General features: G+C 42.2%; 1 pseudogene; it reads right to left on the bottom strand.

Moving 5' to 3' along the window:
• Nucleotides 1–1,964: 1,964 nt before the first annotated feature.
• LOC123951775 lies at nt 1,965–19,243 on the bottom strand (annotated as a pseudogene).
• Between the last annotated feature and the right edge of the window lie 332 nt (nt 19,244–19,575).

Raw genomic sequence — 19,575 nt, 5'->3', positions numbered from 1 at the left:
TTTTGATACCTATGGATGGGTTCACTCAGTATTGCCTCTGAGTTGCCCAGTGATGAGTTAACTATACTTGTTTACTCTATTTTTATATTTTTAACTGCATTTAACTACCTGTGGTAACAAAGTTAACTCTCAAGATGCATTAAGGAGATGGTGCAAAGTGATAGCATTGCATGTTTTCACTGAGATGCAAAAAGGCAAGCAAAATATAGTACGGTTTCTAAAGTTGGTCTTACGATAAGCTTTTGTGACTTATCTCCCTCCTAACCCCTACCTAAAAGATTGGGTAGATATTCTAGGAAAATATCTGTGATGCCTATCCCCACCCATGGCTGGAGTATGGAACTCTCCTGTGTGTGTTTTAGTAACACCTGCATTTTCACTTTCATAGCCCATGACATGACAAGAGAGTTACTTTTCACCCTCGAGACCATGTATTCCTTAGCGCTGGTAGCTCCATGGAATAGTTCATATAGATCCTAGCACATCATATGCACTCAAATATTTGCGAATGAATGGCTTAGTGTCAATTTAGATGAACAGTTTTGGCCTTGTCACTGTTCCATCATTCCAAGCCCAGAACATAATCAAAATGGGAAAGCTGAGGTAGGAATGCATTAGCTGGAGTAACTGAACAATAAGGAAGACTTGAGTCCATATAATCCAATTTCCTTGCTTATCTGGGAACCAGGAAGGCATCCACTATTCTAACTCCCCACCAACAATCCTGATTCGTTCAAATTCCAACAATCTAATTCATTTGCTTATAAATGCTCATAAGAAGATTAAAGAGTGTGGTTTTCATTAATGTGTTAGTATGAGTTGAATCTGATTGCTTTTTTGACATCTGCAAAATGAGTTTCAAGTGCTTTTGGTGGACTAACTGAAGGCACTTAAATGGACCATAACTGGGGCTCTCTGGCTACTGGGAAGATGTTGGACCCTAGAAGGTGGGGAAGATGGTAATGCTGGTATATGGAAGAGCAAGCACAAAAAGAGGACGGGCCTGCTTTGTAATCCTTCCCAAAGTCTTACCTTTATTCTAGAGGCTGAAAGAGAAGTGAAACATAAGTCCAAATGAAGGGTACATCCTGACAACACCTTCCCTTTCATTTTCCCAAGCAGTTACTGCACCTCCTGGCACAATGAGTTCCTTAGGGTCAGACTCTCACATGAAGATTTGTGTGCAGAAAATTTAGTGGGGAGTGTTATGGGGAATAAAATCTCTGAAGGGGCAAAGAAAGCCTGATTAAGCATAGGAAAGAAGTATGGATGTGATGCAGTAACAACAAAGTCTTTAGCCAAAGTACCACTGGGAGCTCCTGAGCTGCAATGATCCTGCAGAGTTGTCTCAACTGGGGTAAGAGGCCACACCATACAGCCCTGCACCCTTTGAAAAGGTCAACTGTGTATTATAATCTAATCATGTGGGTAAAATCCATTATAGTAACATTTCGACAAGATTTGGGCAAAAAATTTTGGAGGCTATTTTATAATTCTGCCTACCACAACCACAATGACAGGTTGATAGATACCTTAGTAGAAGGAGGTCTGGTGACTTCTCTTCCTTTCCTAAATAGGACTGGAGAGTACTGAGTCTGAAAGGGGAGATTTTAGGATGAAGAACTTTGATCAGCTTGATAGGCTCAGTAGTCTGGGAGTTGGAGCAGAGGAAAAAGAGGTTAGGTTGACGTTCTTCTGGGTAAACTGGGCAAAAAGACTACAGGTCACGGGATATGACAGACTGTAGTAAAGGACCATGGAACCTAGGCCAGAAACAGTAGACAGAGAAACCTGGAGTGAGAGAGAAGAGACAGGAATTAACTTGCAAGGGTTGCAGTAGATGGCAAGATATCTTTCCTTCTTTCTTTCTCTTTTTCTCTTTCTTTCTTTCTTTCTTTCAAGGATTTTATTTATTTCTTTGAGATAGTGAAAGAGAGCATGAGTGGAGAGGGAGAACGAGGCTCCCTGTGGAGCAGGGGACTAATACAGGAGTCAATCGCAGGACCCTGAGATCATGACCTGAGCTGGAGGCAGACACTTAATGGACTGAGCCACCCAGGGGGCATCACAAGATCTCAATTAAAGCAGGAAGTAAAGGAAGGCTTCAGAAAGAGGTTTACACTGAAAAAAATTAGATTAAAAACAACAATAACAATAACAATAAAAAATCAGGAAGAGGTTTAACATTTAGAGCAGTGGTTCTCTAAGTCTGGCCCCCAGACCAACAGTGTCAGCATCATTTGGGCATTTGTCACAACCGCAAATTATCCAGTCCACTCCAGACCTAGTAATCAGAAATTCTAAAATTCTAGGAGTTAAGACACAGGAATCTGTTTTAACAATCACCCCAGATGATTTTGCTGCACCGTAAGTTTGACAATCATCTATATTATTCTCCTGTATTGTCATTGAGTATGTTTATGATGAATGGGTTTCCTGGAGGAGGAAGAAAATTCCTGCAAGGAGAATTTCCTGCTGCATGTTGAGCTAGGATGCCAAGGGTAGGTGTAAGACATGGCTGAATTTACTGGCCTTATAATTTTCAGTATTGACAAATCCTGGCCATTCCAATCTGGGTCAACTGTGTTACTGAGATAAATTTTCTAAGGCCAAGACTAGGAGCACTAAGTGAAGAGAGCTGGAGAAAGAGTCAACCCGGCCTGCATCATTTATACTTTAAAGAGAGGGGCGGGACGCCTAGGTGGCTCAGTCTGTTAAGGGTCTGCCTGTCATGATCCCAGGGTCCTAAGATGGGTCCCAACGTGGGGCTCCCTGCTCAGCCTGCTTCTTCCTCGCCCTCTGCTCCTCCCCCACTTATGTGCACACATGCCCACTATCAAATAAAATCTTTAAAAATTTTTAAAAATTAAAATTAAAAAAAAGAGGGGGAATCCCCAGGGAAAGTGGCATAAAGTAGGAATAATGTGTTCCTGGGACCCAGAATGATGAAAGCAGCAACAGACGATGGTGAGGGAGGGACACTTGCTTATGAGCAAGATCCGGCTCTGCTTTGGCTTGGCAAAGAACAGACACCCTCCCCAAGTTGCAGGCCTACCCAACCTGCTGAGCTGCCTCAGCTGCAGCGCAGTCAAAGGGACAAGTTCCCAGGTGGGCTGTGCTTAGCCAACGGGATGAAGATGTATATGGGGATGTGGGTAGCTGACCCAGTGTAATAATCTCTATACCATTATAATTTTTCTGAATCTATTATTATGGAAATAATAATAGTCATGGGAAAATAGCAATAAAACATAAGCAAGTTAAATACATGATTTATCAATGGTATTACAGTATATCTCACTATAAAAAAAAAAAATCTCAAGCAATCATGCCAGGGGTTTATGAACAGGGATCTTTTGAGTGCAGGAAGGCCCAATATGCTTTATATTGTTCAGTAAAAAAATGAAAAAGAAATGGTGCAGACAAATGTTTATGGTATGTTAAAAAGAGAGAAAACATTTTTTCTATGATATAAAAATATTTCTGGATGACTTCACAAGAAATTGGTAAAATTAGCCATGGGGGAAGGGAACTGAGTGGCTGGGAGAGAGAAGAGGAAGATTTTTCCTCATCAAACACACCTTATGAACCTTTTAAATTTGGACTGTGTAAGTATATTACGATTCAAAAATAATGAATATTTTCTAAATAAATAAAATAATGAGCTTTTATTATCCTCGCATACAGAGAAAAATCAAACCTGAAGTCTCTGGGAACTAAGTAGCGCCCTGGGGAGGAAAGGCTGCAGCAGCACCTGGAGCGTCCTCAGAGACTCATTCCCTCGGTCCCGCCTCCCTGGCAGAGGCAGCTTGAAGGAATCACAAACTGCAGGGATCAGCGGGAGGACGACAGTGGACAAAGCTCTCCTGCCTGACATCAGCTGCTGTCCAGAGCTAGCGCCCAGGACAGTACAACTCACCCTCCTGGGGTCACACCTCTGCTGGAAGGCAGGTGAGAATTCACATGCGGGAAACCAAATACCCTGCTCTCTCGGCGGCTCTCTCCTAGTCCTCCCCGATCGCACGCCTCTGGTCTTTGGCCGCAGTGTCTGATTTGGGAGAAGAGAATGTTGAACAAGTCGAGTTGTTCAGTCCGAGTCTGAACTCTCATTTGACTTGGAATGTATGCTTTTGTTTCTTCTTCTTCTTCTTTTCCTTATGCTTTTCTTTCTTCTTCTTTTTCTTGTGTTTCTCTTTACTTGTTGAGGAACTGGAGCTGCTCCCATCCTCATCGGAGGTAGAATCCTCCAGTAACTGTTTCAACTGCTGTATCCTACACATAGAAGATTAACCAAAGAACCATATTTAACTCGAAAAAAAGGTAGATAAAAATTATGTAAGAGCAGCAGTGAGGGTAAAAAACATCATGAATAACCACCTTACTGAAGATACTATTTTTATTTTCCCCCATTCTTGTCCATGTTTTCCCCATTCTTGTCCACACTGGTGCCTCTTTGACAGGAGTGTATCCAGTGTATAAAACATTCTGTATTTTTTTCACTGTCCTAAATATTTCTGCATGTTTTTCCAGTCCTTGCTACATAACTTCAAACAGATGCTTCCCTTCCTTCATCAGCACCCTCCAACCACCCACAACCACTCAAGTTGGCCACTTGATAATCTAGATAATCTATCTCTTTAACAATCAGAACTCTATGTAACCAGTTGGAGAAAATCAAACCCTCCACTTTCTTCATCTTATCTTTATTCATGTCTAAGGATAATTTTTAAGAATAGCTCAGCTCTGTAAAGACACTGGAGAAGATAAACTAAGTTACAACTGTCAACATCAACTATCAGGGTGTGAGCAGGCAGGACCAAGCCCACTGCTTTAACCTAACCCAAGTGAAATGAAGCTGTCCTGCAGGTTCCCTACCCACTGGCCTTTCCTGTGATGATTCCTGCCTTCCAAATAGTTGACAACTGAAGTACCATAGTCACCAAAACACTCATCTAATACTGGAACTGGTGTTTCCAACTTTATATAACTTCAGACTTTAAGGGGGTATTGTTAGCACCAGGACCATCTCACCTTATATCCTTTTCATGTCTTTTATTCTCTCGTATGATGTCATACATGGGATCTTCATGTGCCTTGAGGATGAGAAAAGGTTAAGGTTGCGTTAGGCTTCATGGATTATTAGTTAAATAAAAATTAAATCCATATGTGACTGAAAGCAGTTTTTTTTTCCTATTTGGTATAATTATTTAACATGTTCTAATCCTTCCTAAGGGTTATTATCACTGCAAACCTGCTGAAGGCTGTGACAAAGGACTTTCTAATTAGAAAAATATAGATTATAATTGAAATATCCTTTATAAGAACATAAAGAACATAAGAACATACTTCTCCCTCTCCCACTCCCCCTGCTTGTATTCTATCTCTTGCTGTCTCTCTCTGTCAAATAAATAAATGAAATCTTTAAAAAACAAACAAACAAACAAGGGGCACCTGGGTGGCTCAGTTGGTTAGATGTCCACTCTAAATCTTAAAAAACAAACAAACAAACAAAAAACTCAGCTTAGGTATTAATCTCAAGGTTGTGAGTTCAAGCCCTGCAAGACAAACAAAATCCTACTGGGGCACTTGGGTGGCTCAGTCAGTTGGTTTCTGCTCAGGTCATGATCTCATGGGTAATGAGACTGAACCCCACATTGGGCTCCGCACTCAGCAGGGAGTATGCGTGAAAATTCTCCCCTCTGTCCCTCCCCCAACTTGTGTGCACATGTATATACACTCTCTTTCTCTCTCTCAAAGTAAATAATCTTTTAAAAAGACCCTATTACCTCCCTTCCTGGGGAGGTACTATTAACATTTGATCTCTTTCTTTCAATCATTATTAGTAATTTATGAAAAACTGTAATCCTCTTATATACACAACTCTTGTTTTTCACTTATGTCTTTGTGAATATTTTCTCATGACATTACGTCCTTTTTTTTTTAAGATTTTATTTATTTGAGAGTGAGAGAGAGAGCATGCAGAGTGGAGGGAGAAGCAGTCTCCCCAGTGAGCAGGGAGCTAGATGTGGGGCTAGATTCCAGGACCCTGGGATCATACCTGAGCTGAAAGCAGATGCTTAACAGACTGAGCCACCCAGGTGCCTGACATAATGTCCTCTAAAACATAATTCCTGGGGTACCTGGCTGGCTCAGTCAGTAAAGTATGCAACTCTTGATTTCAGGGTTGTGAGTTCCAGCCCCTGGCTGGGTGTAGAGATTACTTAAAAATAAAATCTCAAAATATGTAAATAATAATTTCTAATGACTAATCTGCATTTACAGAAATTTATGTTGATATGTTGGACTATTAAATTTACCATTTTTCTTTTGTTTCCATTGTTTTAATCATAAATTATAAGAATTATCCTTATATATACATATCCTTATTCATAAACAGTTGTGTACATATTGATTTTCTCTTATATCCTTAAATTCCTTAAATCGGATTTCTGAGCCCAAAAAAATACGATTATCTTCAAAGTTTTTGAGATTTATCACCAAACTATATTTTAGTTATAGTATCTGTAAAAACTGACATTCCACCTAGGTTATTAATAATTTCAGATTATTAAATAATTATTAAATAATTAATATTAAATAATTTCAGAAAATTAAAGCCATAATTAAATGTCTTTTTTTAAAAAGAGTTTATTTATTTGAGAAAGAGAGAGAGCATAAGCGGGTGGGGGACAGAAGAAAAGGGAGAAGCAGACTCTCCGCTGAGCAGGGAGACTGATGTGAGGCTAAGTCCCAGGACCCTGGGATCACGATCTGAGCTGAAGGCAGGTTACCAACTGAGCCACCCAGTTGCCCCACAATGTTTTTTTTTTTAGGTTTTATTTATGTATTTGACAGACAGAGATCACAAGGAGGCAGAGAGGCAGGCGGAGAGTGGGGGAGGACGCCGAGCAGAGAGCCTGATGCAGGGCTCGATCCCACGACCCCAGGACCACGACCCATGCTGAAGGCAGAGGCTTTAAACTACTGAGCCACCCAGGCACCCCTGCCCCACAATGTTTTATTTTATTTATTTTTTTTTTTTAAGATTTTATTTTATTTTTTGACAGATAGAGATCACAAGTAGGGAGAGAGGCAGGCAGAGAGAGAGAGAGGAGGAAGCAGGCTCCCTGCCAAGCAGAGAGCCCGATGCCGGGCTCGATCCCAGGACCCTGGGATCACGACCTGAGCGAAAGGCAGAGGCTTTAACCCACTGAGCCACCCAGGCGCCCCCACAATGCTTTAAATGTCTTAAAAACTTTAGTGAATGTTGGCCCCAGTTTGATATATGCTGATAATCTCAGTACACTTAGATATTATTAAAATAAAGTAAGGGAGGGGCGCCTGGGTGGCTCAGTGGATTAAGCCGCTGCCTTCGGCTTGGGTCATGATCTCAGGGTCCTGGGATCGAGCCCCGCATCGGCCTCTCTGCTCTGCAGGGAGCCTGCTTCCTCCTCTCTCTCTGCCTGCCTCTCTGCCTACTTGTGATCTCTCTCTCTGTCAAATGAATAAATAAAATCTTTAAAAAATAAATAAATAAAAATAAAAATAAAATAAAGTAAGGGAATGATATACCATTTTACTGTCAACTGAAGAGCATATACAATTTATATAACACTTCTAGCTTATTATTTATTTAAATTAAATTAAATTTATTTATTTGACAGAGATCACAAGCAGGCAGAGAGAGAGAGAGGGAAGCAGGCTCCCTGCTGAGCAGAGAGCCTGATGCAGGGCTCAATCCCAGGACCCTGAGATCATGACCAGAGCTGAAGGCAGAGGCTCAACCCACTGAGTCACCCAGGTGCCCTTCTAGCTTATAATTTAAAGACATCTAGTCTTTAAAGACTGGGAAACTAAAACCCTCATGAAAATTCATGAAACATGAGTTTTTATATAAGTTAAAAGAAGTGATTGAATAATTAACAAAGTCTGCTTTAGAAAAAGAATCATTCCCAAGGTATAAACAAATAACACTTTAATAAAAAGTTAGTTTTTTGTTAACTGTCACACAAATGTAATTTAATAAGAGATGTAGGGGCGCCTGGGTGGCTCAGTGGGTTAAGGCCACTGCCTTCAGCTCAGGTCATGATCCCAGAGTCCTGGGATCGAGCCCCACATCAGGCTCTCTGCTATGCAGGGAGCCTGCTTCCCCCACCCCGCCCCGCCTGCCTCTCTGCCTACTTGTGATCTCTGTCTGTCAAATAAATAAATAAAATCTTAAAAAAAAAGAGAGAGATGTAGTCAACACCGGATACTCTGGCGAAAAAGCTTCTGCAAATGTATTTTATGTGAACTTCCAGTTCACTGATTACTGCCTGTTTCATTACTATCCACTATTTCTGAAAAATGTAAATTGACAAGGTAGGGTTCTGCTTACTACTCTGACTGTTCTAACTTCTGGTTGCCTTTGATAAAAAAAAAAGGTCATTTTTTTGTCGCCTGTTCGGTGACCATACCATTTACACCGCCAACCTAAAAACAAAGGAAAAAGAGACATATGTCTGTAAGATAACAATTTCATCTAATGAAGATGAAGAATCAGTAGATCATATTAAAGTTTTTCTTCATTAAACTCCAATTCTAAAAGCAAATGCAATGAGTGGATAAACCATGTAAGATCCTAGGAAATAAAGGGAAACTAATTGCTTCCCCAAACAATCTTTATTCATGTAGCTTTAGGAATAAATATCACTTCACCAGATAGGTATTAAGTAATCCAATGTAAAAGTACTATAGAGTGAAATTGTTTTTAGACTGTAGCTTATAGTATTTTTCAAAGGGGAGGTCTCTTCTATTCATCAAGAGACTCTGATTCTCATTTACAATTTTAGATACTAGAGCAAATAACTTCTTTCTCTGATTGAGTAAATAACTACCAAAAAATCCCTCACCTTTAATTAAAACAAATCAGAAATTATCTTACAATGTTAATTCCATTAGCACTCTAATATAGCCTCACCTGCTGAATAGGGAAACTGTCCTTTGTAAAAGGTTTATTATTAGAAGAAGATGGCCCTGATGAGGAACTGGGAGGAGGCATAATAGGAAAATGCACACACACATTCCTGGGCAAAAGAGGGAAACACACACCTTCATGGAATTTCAGTGACTACAGACTTGGCATCTGGCATTGATGTGGGAAAAATGAAGTGGTGAACAAAGCAGGAATGGGTGAGATCCTTGTTACTTCCCTCACCTGTTTTCATCCTCTCAGAACCATCTGGATTTGAGGCAATCAGGAAGTCATATGAGTGGTGAGTTAAGTGAGACCCTGTTTTTGGATGTTAAGGAACTCCAACCAAGGAAGTCAGGAAGCAGGAAGCAGGAGTAAGATCAGCCAAGTTTGCTCTGTGCTGACAGGTACTCAAAGTATGAAGTGAAAGAGAAGGGATGTTCTCTTTTAATTCTGAGGGTTGGATACAGGAAACCATTACAAAAGAATGAAGTCTGGAGATTCTTTGCTGATTGCCTCTGAGCTGTCCCTGTCTTTAACTCCCCAGACATTTAAAGTTCAGGAAAGAAGGATTATACTCCTTCCAACCAAAGTTCTTGGGGTTCAAAATTCTGTTACTGTTAAAGGAAAGGTGATTCTTGTTATTCAAAATGCGGTCGTGGGCAAGTAAAATCAGCAACACATGGGAGACGGTTAGAAATGCATAGTGTTAGACCCATCCCAGAAATGCGGAAACACAAGAATTTTAAGATTAGTTGGTGATTCATAGACATATTAAAGTTTGAGAACCACTGTTCTAGATAACACCACAATCAGTAAAATCAATGAAAGGATGTACATGTACATGTGTCTTTTATCCCACTTGGGATGAGTCAAAATTTTGTGGGGCCTGAGTTTAAATTATGGTGGGGGTTCTTTAGGAAAAAAAAAAAAAAATCTTGCCTTGGCAAATTTCACAAAATTTATGACCATATCAACACATCATTATGTCCCCTGAGGGCCCTTGAAAATCAGAAGAGAGTAAAACTGGCTCTGGTCCCAGTCCAGACACTTATTTTCCAAGTCAATGCAAATAATGATAAAATGGTAATTGAAATGGAGGCACGTGAGTGGTACAGTCTGTTAAGCATCCGACTCTTGGTTTTGGCTAGGTCATGAGCTCATGTATTGTAAGATCAAGCCCTGGGCAGGGCTCCCAGCTAGAAGGTAGTCTGCTTGAAGATTTTCTCCTTCTGCCCCTTTCTTCCCCCACTTAACCATGCTCATTCCCATTCTCTAAAATAAATAATGTAAGTAACCACCTCATAAAACAGAGCAGTGGTTTTCAAACTTAAAAAAAACAAACAAACCCACAAACCTATAGATTTCCAAGTAAAGATGACAAACTAAACACATTTTTACTTGCTTTCATTCTCTTCCTGATATCCCATAAATATGACAATGAAGAGGATTCTTTTCAAAAGGAACAAGCCAGGAAGCAATTCAAGAATGCCCAAGTGGGGGTGCCTGGGTGGCTCAGTGGGTTAAAGCCTCTGCCTTCGGCTCAGGTCATGATCCCAGGGTTCTGGGATGGAGCCCCGCATCGGGCTCTCTGCTTGGCAGGGAACCTGCTTCCTCCTCTCTCTCTCTCTGCCTGTCTCTCTCCCTACTTGTGATCTCTATCTGTCAAATAAATAAATAAAATCTTAAAAAAAAAAAAGCCCAAGTGACAAAAAAAAGTGACATAAAAGCACTGGAAATAGTTGCAAACTTGCCCAAATCAATTTATTTGAAACTCTAGAAATTAACCAAAGGTTTGCCACAATCTGAGGAGCATTCATTCAAGAAAAACTAGTGAAGGGGCGCCTAGGTGGCTCAGTGGTTTAAGCCACTGCCTTCAGCTCAGGTCATGATCTCAGGGTCCTGGGATCGACTCCCGCATCGGGCTCTCTGCTTGGCAGGGAGCCTGCTTCCCTCTCACTCTCTCTGCCTGCCTCTCTGCCTACTTGTGATCTCTCTCTGTCAAATAAATAAAAATCTTAAAAAAAAGAAAAGAAAAGAAAAACTAGTGAAGTTTGGTAAGAACAGCAGGATTTCTGGCATTTTAACCTGACCCACTCCCAGCCCTCTCTCCTGATCTCCATAATAAACTTAAAAACCAACAGCCTTGCAACCATGCCAGCTATGAAAAGCAAGAGTCCTGAACCCTCAAGGGGGTAAGACCAGGTTTTGAGCCCCCCAAAAACCCCTAATCCCAGAGCATAGAGCCACACTGGCAGCATGTTGTTGCTATGTAACCAGTCATACAGCGTTTCCTAAAGCCCAATCCCTCAGGATATCTGTTGAAAACAACCACCTGCAATTGTGTAACATCACAGTTGCCAATGGCTGTGATATCATTTGATAAACAAGAACCCAGCTAAAAATGTAAAAGATCTGGGGAGTGAGATGTCCATGGAGGGCTTTCAAAAATTCTGACACGATCCTGGGAAGCTAGAAGGATGTGCCCATGTGCCAACATCTGTTACATTCCGTTTTTTTGATTAGTACCCATCCTAATGGGTATGAGGTGATATTTCGCTGTACATTTGATTTGTATTTCCTGAATGATTATTGACACTGAGAATCGTTTCATGAGCTTACTGGATATCAGTATACCTTCTTTAGAGAAATGTCTATTCAAGTCTTTTACCAAATTTCAATCAGATTGTCTCTTCATTGTTTTTAGGAGTTCTCTATATTTTATAGATATAATCCTTTTTCAGATATGATTTGCAAATATTTTCTCCCATTCTGAAACCTGCCTTTTTACTCTATTGATAATGTTTTTATTCACAAAATTTTGAAGTCAAATTTGTCCCTTTTTTTGGTTGTTGCTTGTACTTTTGGTGTTTGATCCAAGAAATCACTGCCAAATCCAATTTTGTACAGCTTTGCCCTAAGTTTTCTTCTAAGAGATTTTATAGTAGATAAGGGTCCAACTCATTCTTTTGCATGGGAATAACTGTTCTTTTTTCTTTTTTTTTTTTAAACTGTCCTTTCCCCATTTAATGGTCTTGGCTCCAACATAACAGGAGATCATAACAAAAAAGATGACTCAACATATAGGAAACAGAAGATTCAACAGAGGAAAGAAACTAAGGGAAACTGCAGAATGATGGTGTCTTAGTTCGGGATCCCCCTAACAAAATATAGACTGGGTCACTTACACAACAGGAATTTATTTTCTCACAGTGCTGGACACTGGAAATCTACAATTTGGCTGCCAACAAGGTTGTTTTCTGATGATTACTCTACTGACTTGTAGACAGCTGTGTCCTCTCATAGTGTGTCCTCACAGTGGAGAGAGCAAGCTCTCTGGTCTCTTCTTAAGAGGAACTAATCACATCATCAGAGACACCCTCATTACTTCATCTAATCCTAATCACTACCCAAAGACCCCATCTCCAAATACCATCCCACAGGGGATTAGGGCTTCAACATATGAATTTGTAGAGGGACACAAACATTCAATTCAAAACCCAAAGCAAAGGGAGATCTCTGGATGACAAGCGTGGGAGCAACCACTGTCAGAGGATGAAATTAATAGAATGCCTTAAGCATGTGAAGGTCTTAAGATTGAACCTTTAGAACAATTTGAGGTTGAGTAAAAATCAGTACATAGAAGCCAAAAACAATAACAGAATAAAACAAAACACACACATGCACACACAAATACCAAAAAACAAGACAACCATTAATCCAGGGAAAAGAAGGGAAGTCTTCAGGATGCATGAAACGAAAAGTAATCAGTTTCCTATATGATTCAGCTTTGGATATTATCATAACAAAATAAACATCAAAGACTTATCTAACCAAAATTATGAAAAAACCATTTTGGGGAAGATGTGATATCATAAGGGTAGATGTGTGTGTTAGGACCAGGAGAGAGCTAAATTCTCATCTTCCATTGTACAATGTCAACAAATAACACCTAAACCTGAAAAATCAATACATATGTGATCTTAGACATATGAAGATAAATATCAAAATAGCCAAGTAAAAAAAAAAAAATCTGTAAATGGAAATGGAGAAAAAGAGATTGGAAACTATTTTAATTATGTGTATGAAGAATCTTTGGACAAACAAATGTCTTTAAAAGGTAGCACTACCCTTTCTTCAAATACCATCTTATGCTAGATGAAAGTGTTGTGGCCCTGGTGGGGTGGGGGCGTGCACGAACAACACACCTTATGGACCCACCCTCTGGGGCCCACAGCTCCTCTCAGGTTACATGGATGAAACCTTAACACTGACCTTGATGCGGGGGTGTGGTGGTGAATGATGATGCAAGACCCAAAGGGACCTGCCTTCCAATACATCCCTTGTCCTTCCTGGCATTTCTACAATGGAATATCCTTTTTGTTACTGGAGTATTGCTGAAGAGTGAACTCCAAAGGCAGCTATGGTCCTGTGGGTGACCACTGCCCTTGGAGTCAGAAGCCCTGGAGTTAAAGCTCTCCTCTACCTCTTACCTCAGACTACGAACACATATGCAGATCAGCTTCCTTAACTATAAAACAGAGATTATGCCTTGGCTTAACAGGGCTGCGGTGACAACAAATTAAACAACAAAAAAAGTAAACACACTTTGTAAATCGTTGTGTATAACTTGCGTGTATGGAGGAGTGTTACTTGCAACTCTCCTGTGCTCACACTGCATAACTTTGACTTCTTTCCCCAGTGGCATCCAAAGTCCTTTTGTTGGTGCATGAGCCAGAAATTCTCTGGCATGTTCATTGCCTGGTACATCTGGTATACAGTCTTCCGGTTTAGTCTCATCTTCCTAAAAAAGGAAACAGCCTGTACACAACATGGCAAAAAAGCCCAGGAATTCTCTCCTACCTGCTTCAGAACACAGCACTGGCTGGCCCTCTCATGGGCTGGACATGCCCATGTCATCCTAAGTCACCCTCTCAAGTACTAGAAAGAAAAACAAATTATATCTGACAGAAAAACCAGAAATAAATGTACCAGAAGAACTATATCATAAAAATGATATAGTTACTCTTAGAGAGATATTACTAGTATTGTTCACTTGGGAATGATTTGTGAGCTCCAAATCCTGATTCTAGATCACAAAAATTAGATTCAGATCACAAACTTTTCTGCTACCTTTAAAAGCCTTGTAGAATGAAGCAAAGTATAGAGTTAAACAAGATTTCCTGAAATAATAAAAATAACATGTTAAGCTAAAAAAAATTATTATCCCTTGGAAACCACTGTTATATTTTACAATCTCATACCTGCTGTATTTATGAAGTGTGTTTTACCACCAAATAACTTTGTTACACAATTAAGGTGCTTTTTTTTTTAACCATCTGATTGTTTTCAGTTCCCATGAATATTAAATTTATAATGAAAGAAGGTTTTGTAACAATCTTTCCTTTTCACTGAACAGAGCAAGCAGAAAGCTGTTCTGGCCTCCACGGAGCCCTCTAGGTCTCCCTCCCGCAGAGAGACTGGACTCTAGGGCCAGGTGCTGCCAGGGGTGGAGGTGGGTAGGGGGGTGTCCTGCACCAGGGGCAGGACCAGGAGACCTTCCAGTTTCCTCAGAGACTACTGTTCTCTGAGCTAATGATACTCAGGAAACCAGCAGCAAGTCAGAGAAGGAGCGTAGCTGCGAGAAGATGCAGCCACAGCGAGAAAGAGAGAGAGAGAGAGAGGGAGAGGGAGAAGGGGACTGATCGCTGAGGAACATGTGGGCCTGCCACCGTTTCTTAGGGAACAGACACATGGCTGATTACATTTCTACAAAGGCACAGGCTGGACACAGAAAGCCCAAAGTGTATGAATCGACTGGCATCTGCAGGAAGAAGCAGGGTTCCATAAAAGGACGTTTAAAACCATATGCAACAGGTTTTCATAACAAGTTACTGAGTCTGAGCACTGAGTCAAATATGTCTAAGAGGACGACCAAAGGCACAAACTTCACACTGACCTTGATAAGCCCAGGAGGAGGTTTTTCATAACTAGAAATGAAAAGAAAAAATCATCATCAATCATGTTAACAGGAATGTAACACGTTTTAGTGAACAAAAAGCAACTGCAGGCCAAAATAAGGATATTTTTAGTAAAACCTTAAAAGTACATTAAATTGAAAGCAGTTAATAAAATATGCCCAGCAGTTGGAGATCCCATATAAATAAACTGATGCTATACCACATCTTGCAGAGATCCAGAGCTGAAATTCACTGAGGTAATAACTAGCTGTTTGAGCACAGTGACTTTATTGTTGAAGAATAGAAAGCAAGAGATTACAGGGGAAATGTCAAAGAAGACCTGTGAGCTAATCATGGTTCCAAACTGTCACAGCTGTCAGTTTGTGTAGCATAACATCCACTTACTCAATACTGAAGAGGCACATGGGGGAGGAGGTTAAGAAGTCTTTTCTTACTTGGTTGGGGGCAGCATGAGGCGGGGAGGCAGGAGCAAAGCTGGAGGGAAGGGCCTGTTGGAAGGGAAGGAAATGGAGTTGATCTGTCCTAGAGGCTTCCTCTCCCATTTCCCTGCAGATCCTGGTTCAAATTCTGCCCACACACCCTGCCTGCAGAGTGAGCCATCTGCTCCTCAGCTCTCTGACAGCCTCACTGGACCCAGGGTCCAGGACCCTTGCACAGTGCCTGGACGACAGGCAGCATTCAGTAAGAATACTGCTAGAGTAAGCAGGGAATGGACTTTCCCTTTGAGCGCTCAGACCACCCCCGCCAAGGGAACATATACAATATGCCTATGCAACCAATTCATTTTCACTTCCCATTACTCTGCCGGAATTGCCCCAAAAGGATTCTGGACTCCAAATCTGGATAATTAGTACCAAATGCTCATGTTCACTTTTCAGTGCTGACCCACTTCTAGCTAGAACATACACCACGTGGGTGTTTATTTGGCTTTTAACTGTGAATGCCTATGGGACCATGAAGGAAAATAAGAATGAAAAAAAGAAACGTGATAACCAAACATCCTGGGTCCATTTAGCACCCCCACAAAGAACATTTTACTGAGGACATCTGGGCATAGCAGCTGGCTTAAAATTGTGAAGATTCCAGAAACTTGGAAATGTGAGAGATTCAACGTTGCTGCACCCAGATGGTGAAGCAAGGGTGAGTAATTAGGTGTTCTATAATGAACAGATTTACATTTATGAACAGATACACATCAATAAATCTTTAAAAAGTGAATTATATATTGACACGGGGCAAGCTCCATATCAGTTTAAATTTAAAAAAAAGGGGGGGGGGAGGAGATACAGAACAAAACAGTGTATTTCATAAACTTCTATTTTGTGTGTATGGGAAGAAAGAGACTATATATGGCCACACAGATACACACCTTTTAGGTACCTCTAAAGGATAGCAAAGAAACTAGTTACATGCTTGCCCCTAGGGATAGGAACTAAGGATTATAAATGGAAGAGATCTTTGTTTTTCATTCTATTCAAATCTACATGCATTAACTTGCAAAATGCTTTTTAATTGCAAAAGAAAATGAAATCAGTGGTAACTACATTACAGCTCTGTCGGTATAAACACAGGTCAATATATTTCTGAAAGAAAAACCAAGATAACTTGGGACTAAGAAAGAAAAATGGAGGCAAAAATATGCTATTAGGAGTTCATATCTGCTATAGAGTTATATATGCTAGATTTCTGTTTTAATAATCAATGCTATTTCTGTAATAGTTTGAGGAATATAACCTCCATCCTAGCCCTAACTAACTTGATATTTTCCTACTAGAAAAAAGGATCAGGTACAATAGGCAAAATTAAATTTGATATTCAGGTAGTATTAAAGATTCCATATAAAAACTTACTCCTTGTAGAAGTAATAAAATATTGTGCTAGGCATGTTGTTAGGTACTAGAAGGGAGAACTAAGGGCATAAGGATATAATTAGTTAAATCCAAAAAACATATAAAATGAAAACTGCTCTCAGGTTACCTGGGTGGCTCAGTTGGTTAGGCCTCTGCCTTCGACTCAGGTCATGATCCCAGGGTCCTTGCTCAGCGGGGACCCTGCTGTTTTTTCTGCCTTCTGCTCCCCCTCCTTGTGCATGTACACAAACATTCTCTCTCTGACAAATAAATAAAATCAAATAAAATAAAATAAAGAAAACTGCTCTCAGAAATGACAATACATCTTTATAACTGTCCTGATACAAGGAAATATTCTAACTTCTTGGAGTAGGTAGAATTCTAGCAGGAGTATTTTTCAGTTTTAAATCAGTGTTAATGTGAATCCTGCAGAAGGAAAGTAAGGCAGGGTAGAAACTTCATGGGCTTTGGAGGTAAAAACTTTTAGTTTGAATTTCGATTCATTCTCACTGTGTATTTTGGGCAATTGACTTATCCCACACACTTCACAATGCTGGCTTCAGTCCTTTGTTGAAGACAAGTCCATGCTCTCAAGAACCTTATGAGGCACCTCTAGACTGGAGCACTAACATCACAGAGGCTAAGATCTGGGGCAACAGAGGTGGAAGAAAACAACTTGGCAGGGAGTAAATGACAAAGGCCATGAGTCTCTAATCTGGAGTTTTTCTGAGCAGAGGAGGATCTGCCCCATGAAGATTACATAGTAAACAAGTAGGCATGAATAGATTTAGCTTCTTAGGTGTGGTACAGTGATTTTTCCAAAGCAAATGCTTAAAATATTTTCCTATACAACATGGTGGCATAATCTAGGAGAACAGTGGAAATTTGCACAAACTGGGGAAATGATATAGTTCATCTGCAGCCATTCATTTAAAATACTGATGCCATGGCTTATGCACAGAGACCAAAGGGAGTTTGGTAGTAGTCTATGAATCCAATAATCCAGTAATACTTCCTATGAGCCACAGGAGTTGTACAAAAACAACATATGGCCAATTAACAGAAATCCAAATTCCTGAAAAATATGTAATTGTTATTGCCAAGATGAAAAGGAGTGTGATGGAACTACACATTGTGAAATCTTTAGCAATCACATTCCCTAAAAAATCCCATTTACAACTGTTCTCACAAATATAAAGGAAGATAGTTGATGGCTCAAGGGTCACACTGAAAAGAGCAGGCCAGCCTCCAACAGTGCAATGCATTTTGTGTCAAAGCTCCCAGATTAATTATAAAGAATCTGAGTCCTTTGAGGACTTTTCCTTACATCATCATCTTAGCTTAGGTAATGCAAGTGCCTGAAATCAAATCGAAGTGTGTATGGAAGAACTCCGTGAGCACCAATCTTACAAGTCTGCCAGCTAACTACAGAAAGACAGAATCACAGAAAAGAACGGGAAGGTCATGAATCCATCTCCCACCTGAGGTTTCAGTCTCCTTTACAACCCGCCCTCCTCCCGCGGCTTCCAGGCTCTCTCCCTGACCCCGCCGGAGCTGGGGGCGCACCGCGCCCCTTTCGGTCAGGCCATGCTGACCAGCAACCCCAGGAGACTCTGGTCCTAATTCTTTTGGCTGAGCTGGAATTGGCCTCTTTGTAGCCCCCACTTGCTGGTAAAAGCCCTCAAGACTAAAGAGAACAAGTCTCCACTCTTCCATCTTTGGGATCTTTAGGGACAGGTCCGTCACCCCATTCTCCAGCCCTCCCCTCTCCACCGCACTAACGGTAGAAGACGGCGTGTTCTCTTCCCTTCTCAGCGGCAGATGAAGAGAATGGGGGGTTTATCCGGTGCCCGACGGGCCCCGTGAACCGACCACCCTGAAAGGGCCGGACGGCAGCGCTCACCGCACCTGCCGCGTGTTCAGTCCCCAATTCTCCACCCAGCGACCACGAAGTGCCGCACGGTCTCAGCGCCACGCAGAGCCGCGGCCGCATGACCTCGGGCGGGGAATAAAGCCCGAGCTCCCCTGCTGACCCAAGCCGCTCGGCGCGCCGAGGGAACGGCCCTTTCCTCCTCGCGGAGGCGCAACTGCAAGTCTGGGTGCCAGCGCCGCACGGGTCCCCGGGAACCCGGCCTCCCGCGCCCCCGCGGCGCCGGCTCACCGCGACCCAGCGCCTCTCGGAGGAGCGGGGGCGGCGGGGACTCACAAGGACTCCAGGTGCTTGAGCTGCTGCAGCTGCTGCGCGTCGTGCCGCCGCCGCTTCTGCTCCCGGCGCCGCTGCAGCTCCTGCTCGTTCGGATCCCGCGGCCGCCGCAAGCCGCCGGCACCCGCATCGTCGCGCCCCGGCCGGGACGACATCGCGGCCCGCCCGGCTGAAAGGGCCCCGCGGCGGCCTGAGGAGGCTGTGGCGGCGAAGACGGTACTTCCTCCGTGCCGCGGCCGGCCGGCCCCGCAGCGCCCCCTCCCGCCGCCCGCCCGGGTAGGGCCAGCTGTCCCCGCCGAGGCCTCTTGGTCCCCGCCTTCCGTGTAGTGGCCCTAAGTCCGCGCTGGGAGCTCCCGGGCCCCGCGGCTAGGCCGGAGCGCGCCCCCTAGCGGCGGCCGTGAGCGGGGCGGTGGAGGCCTGCGGAACAGCCGGGGAGCCCCGCCCCCTCACGCGCGCCCCTTCCCTGGGAGGACCCGGGGACCTGAACAGGGAGGCTTTGCAGCCCCCCTGGCTAAACATTGGCTGCTGCTACTTGGTGCTGGGATCACTCAGCTTTGAAGAATGCAAGACACCTCAGAGAAATTCTCT

Source organism: Meles meles, chromosome 10 (genome assembly GCF_922984935.1).
Source record: "Meles meles chromosome 10, mMelMel3.1 paternal haplotype, whole genome shotgun sequence".
Taxonomy (NCBI): domain Eukaryota; kingdom Metazoa; phylum Chordata; class Mammalia; order Carnivora; family Mustelidae; genus Meles; species Meles meles.
The sequence above is the reverse complement of the archived record's forward strand: the minus strand, read 5'-3'. Positions and strand labels throughout refer to the sequence as shown.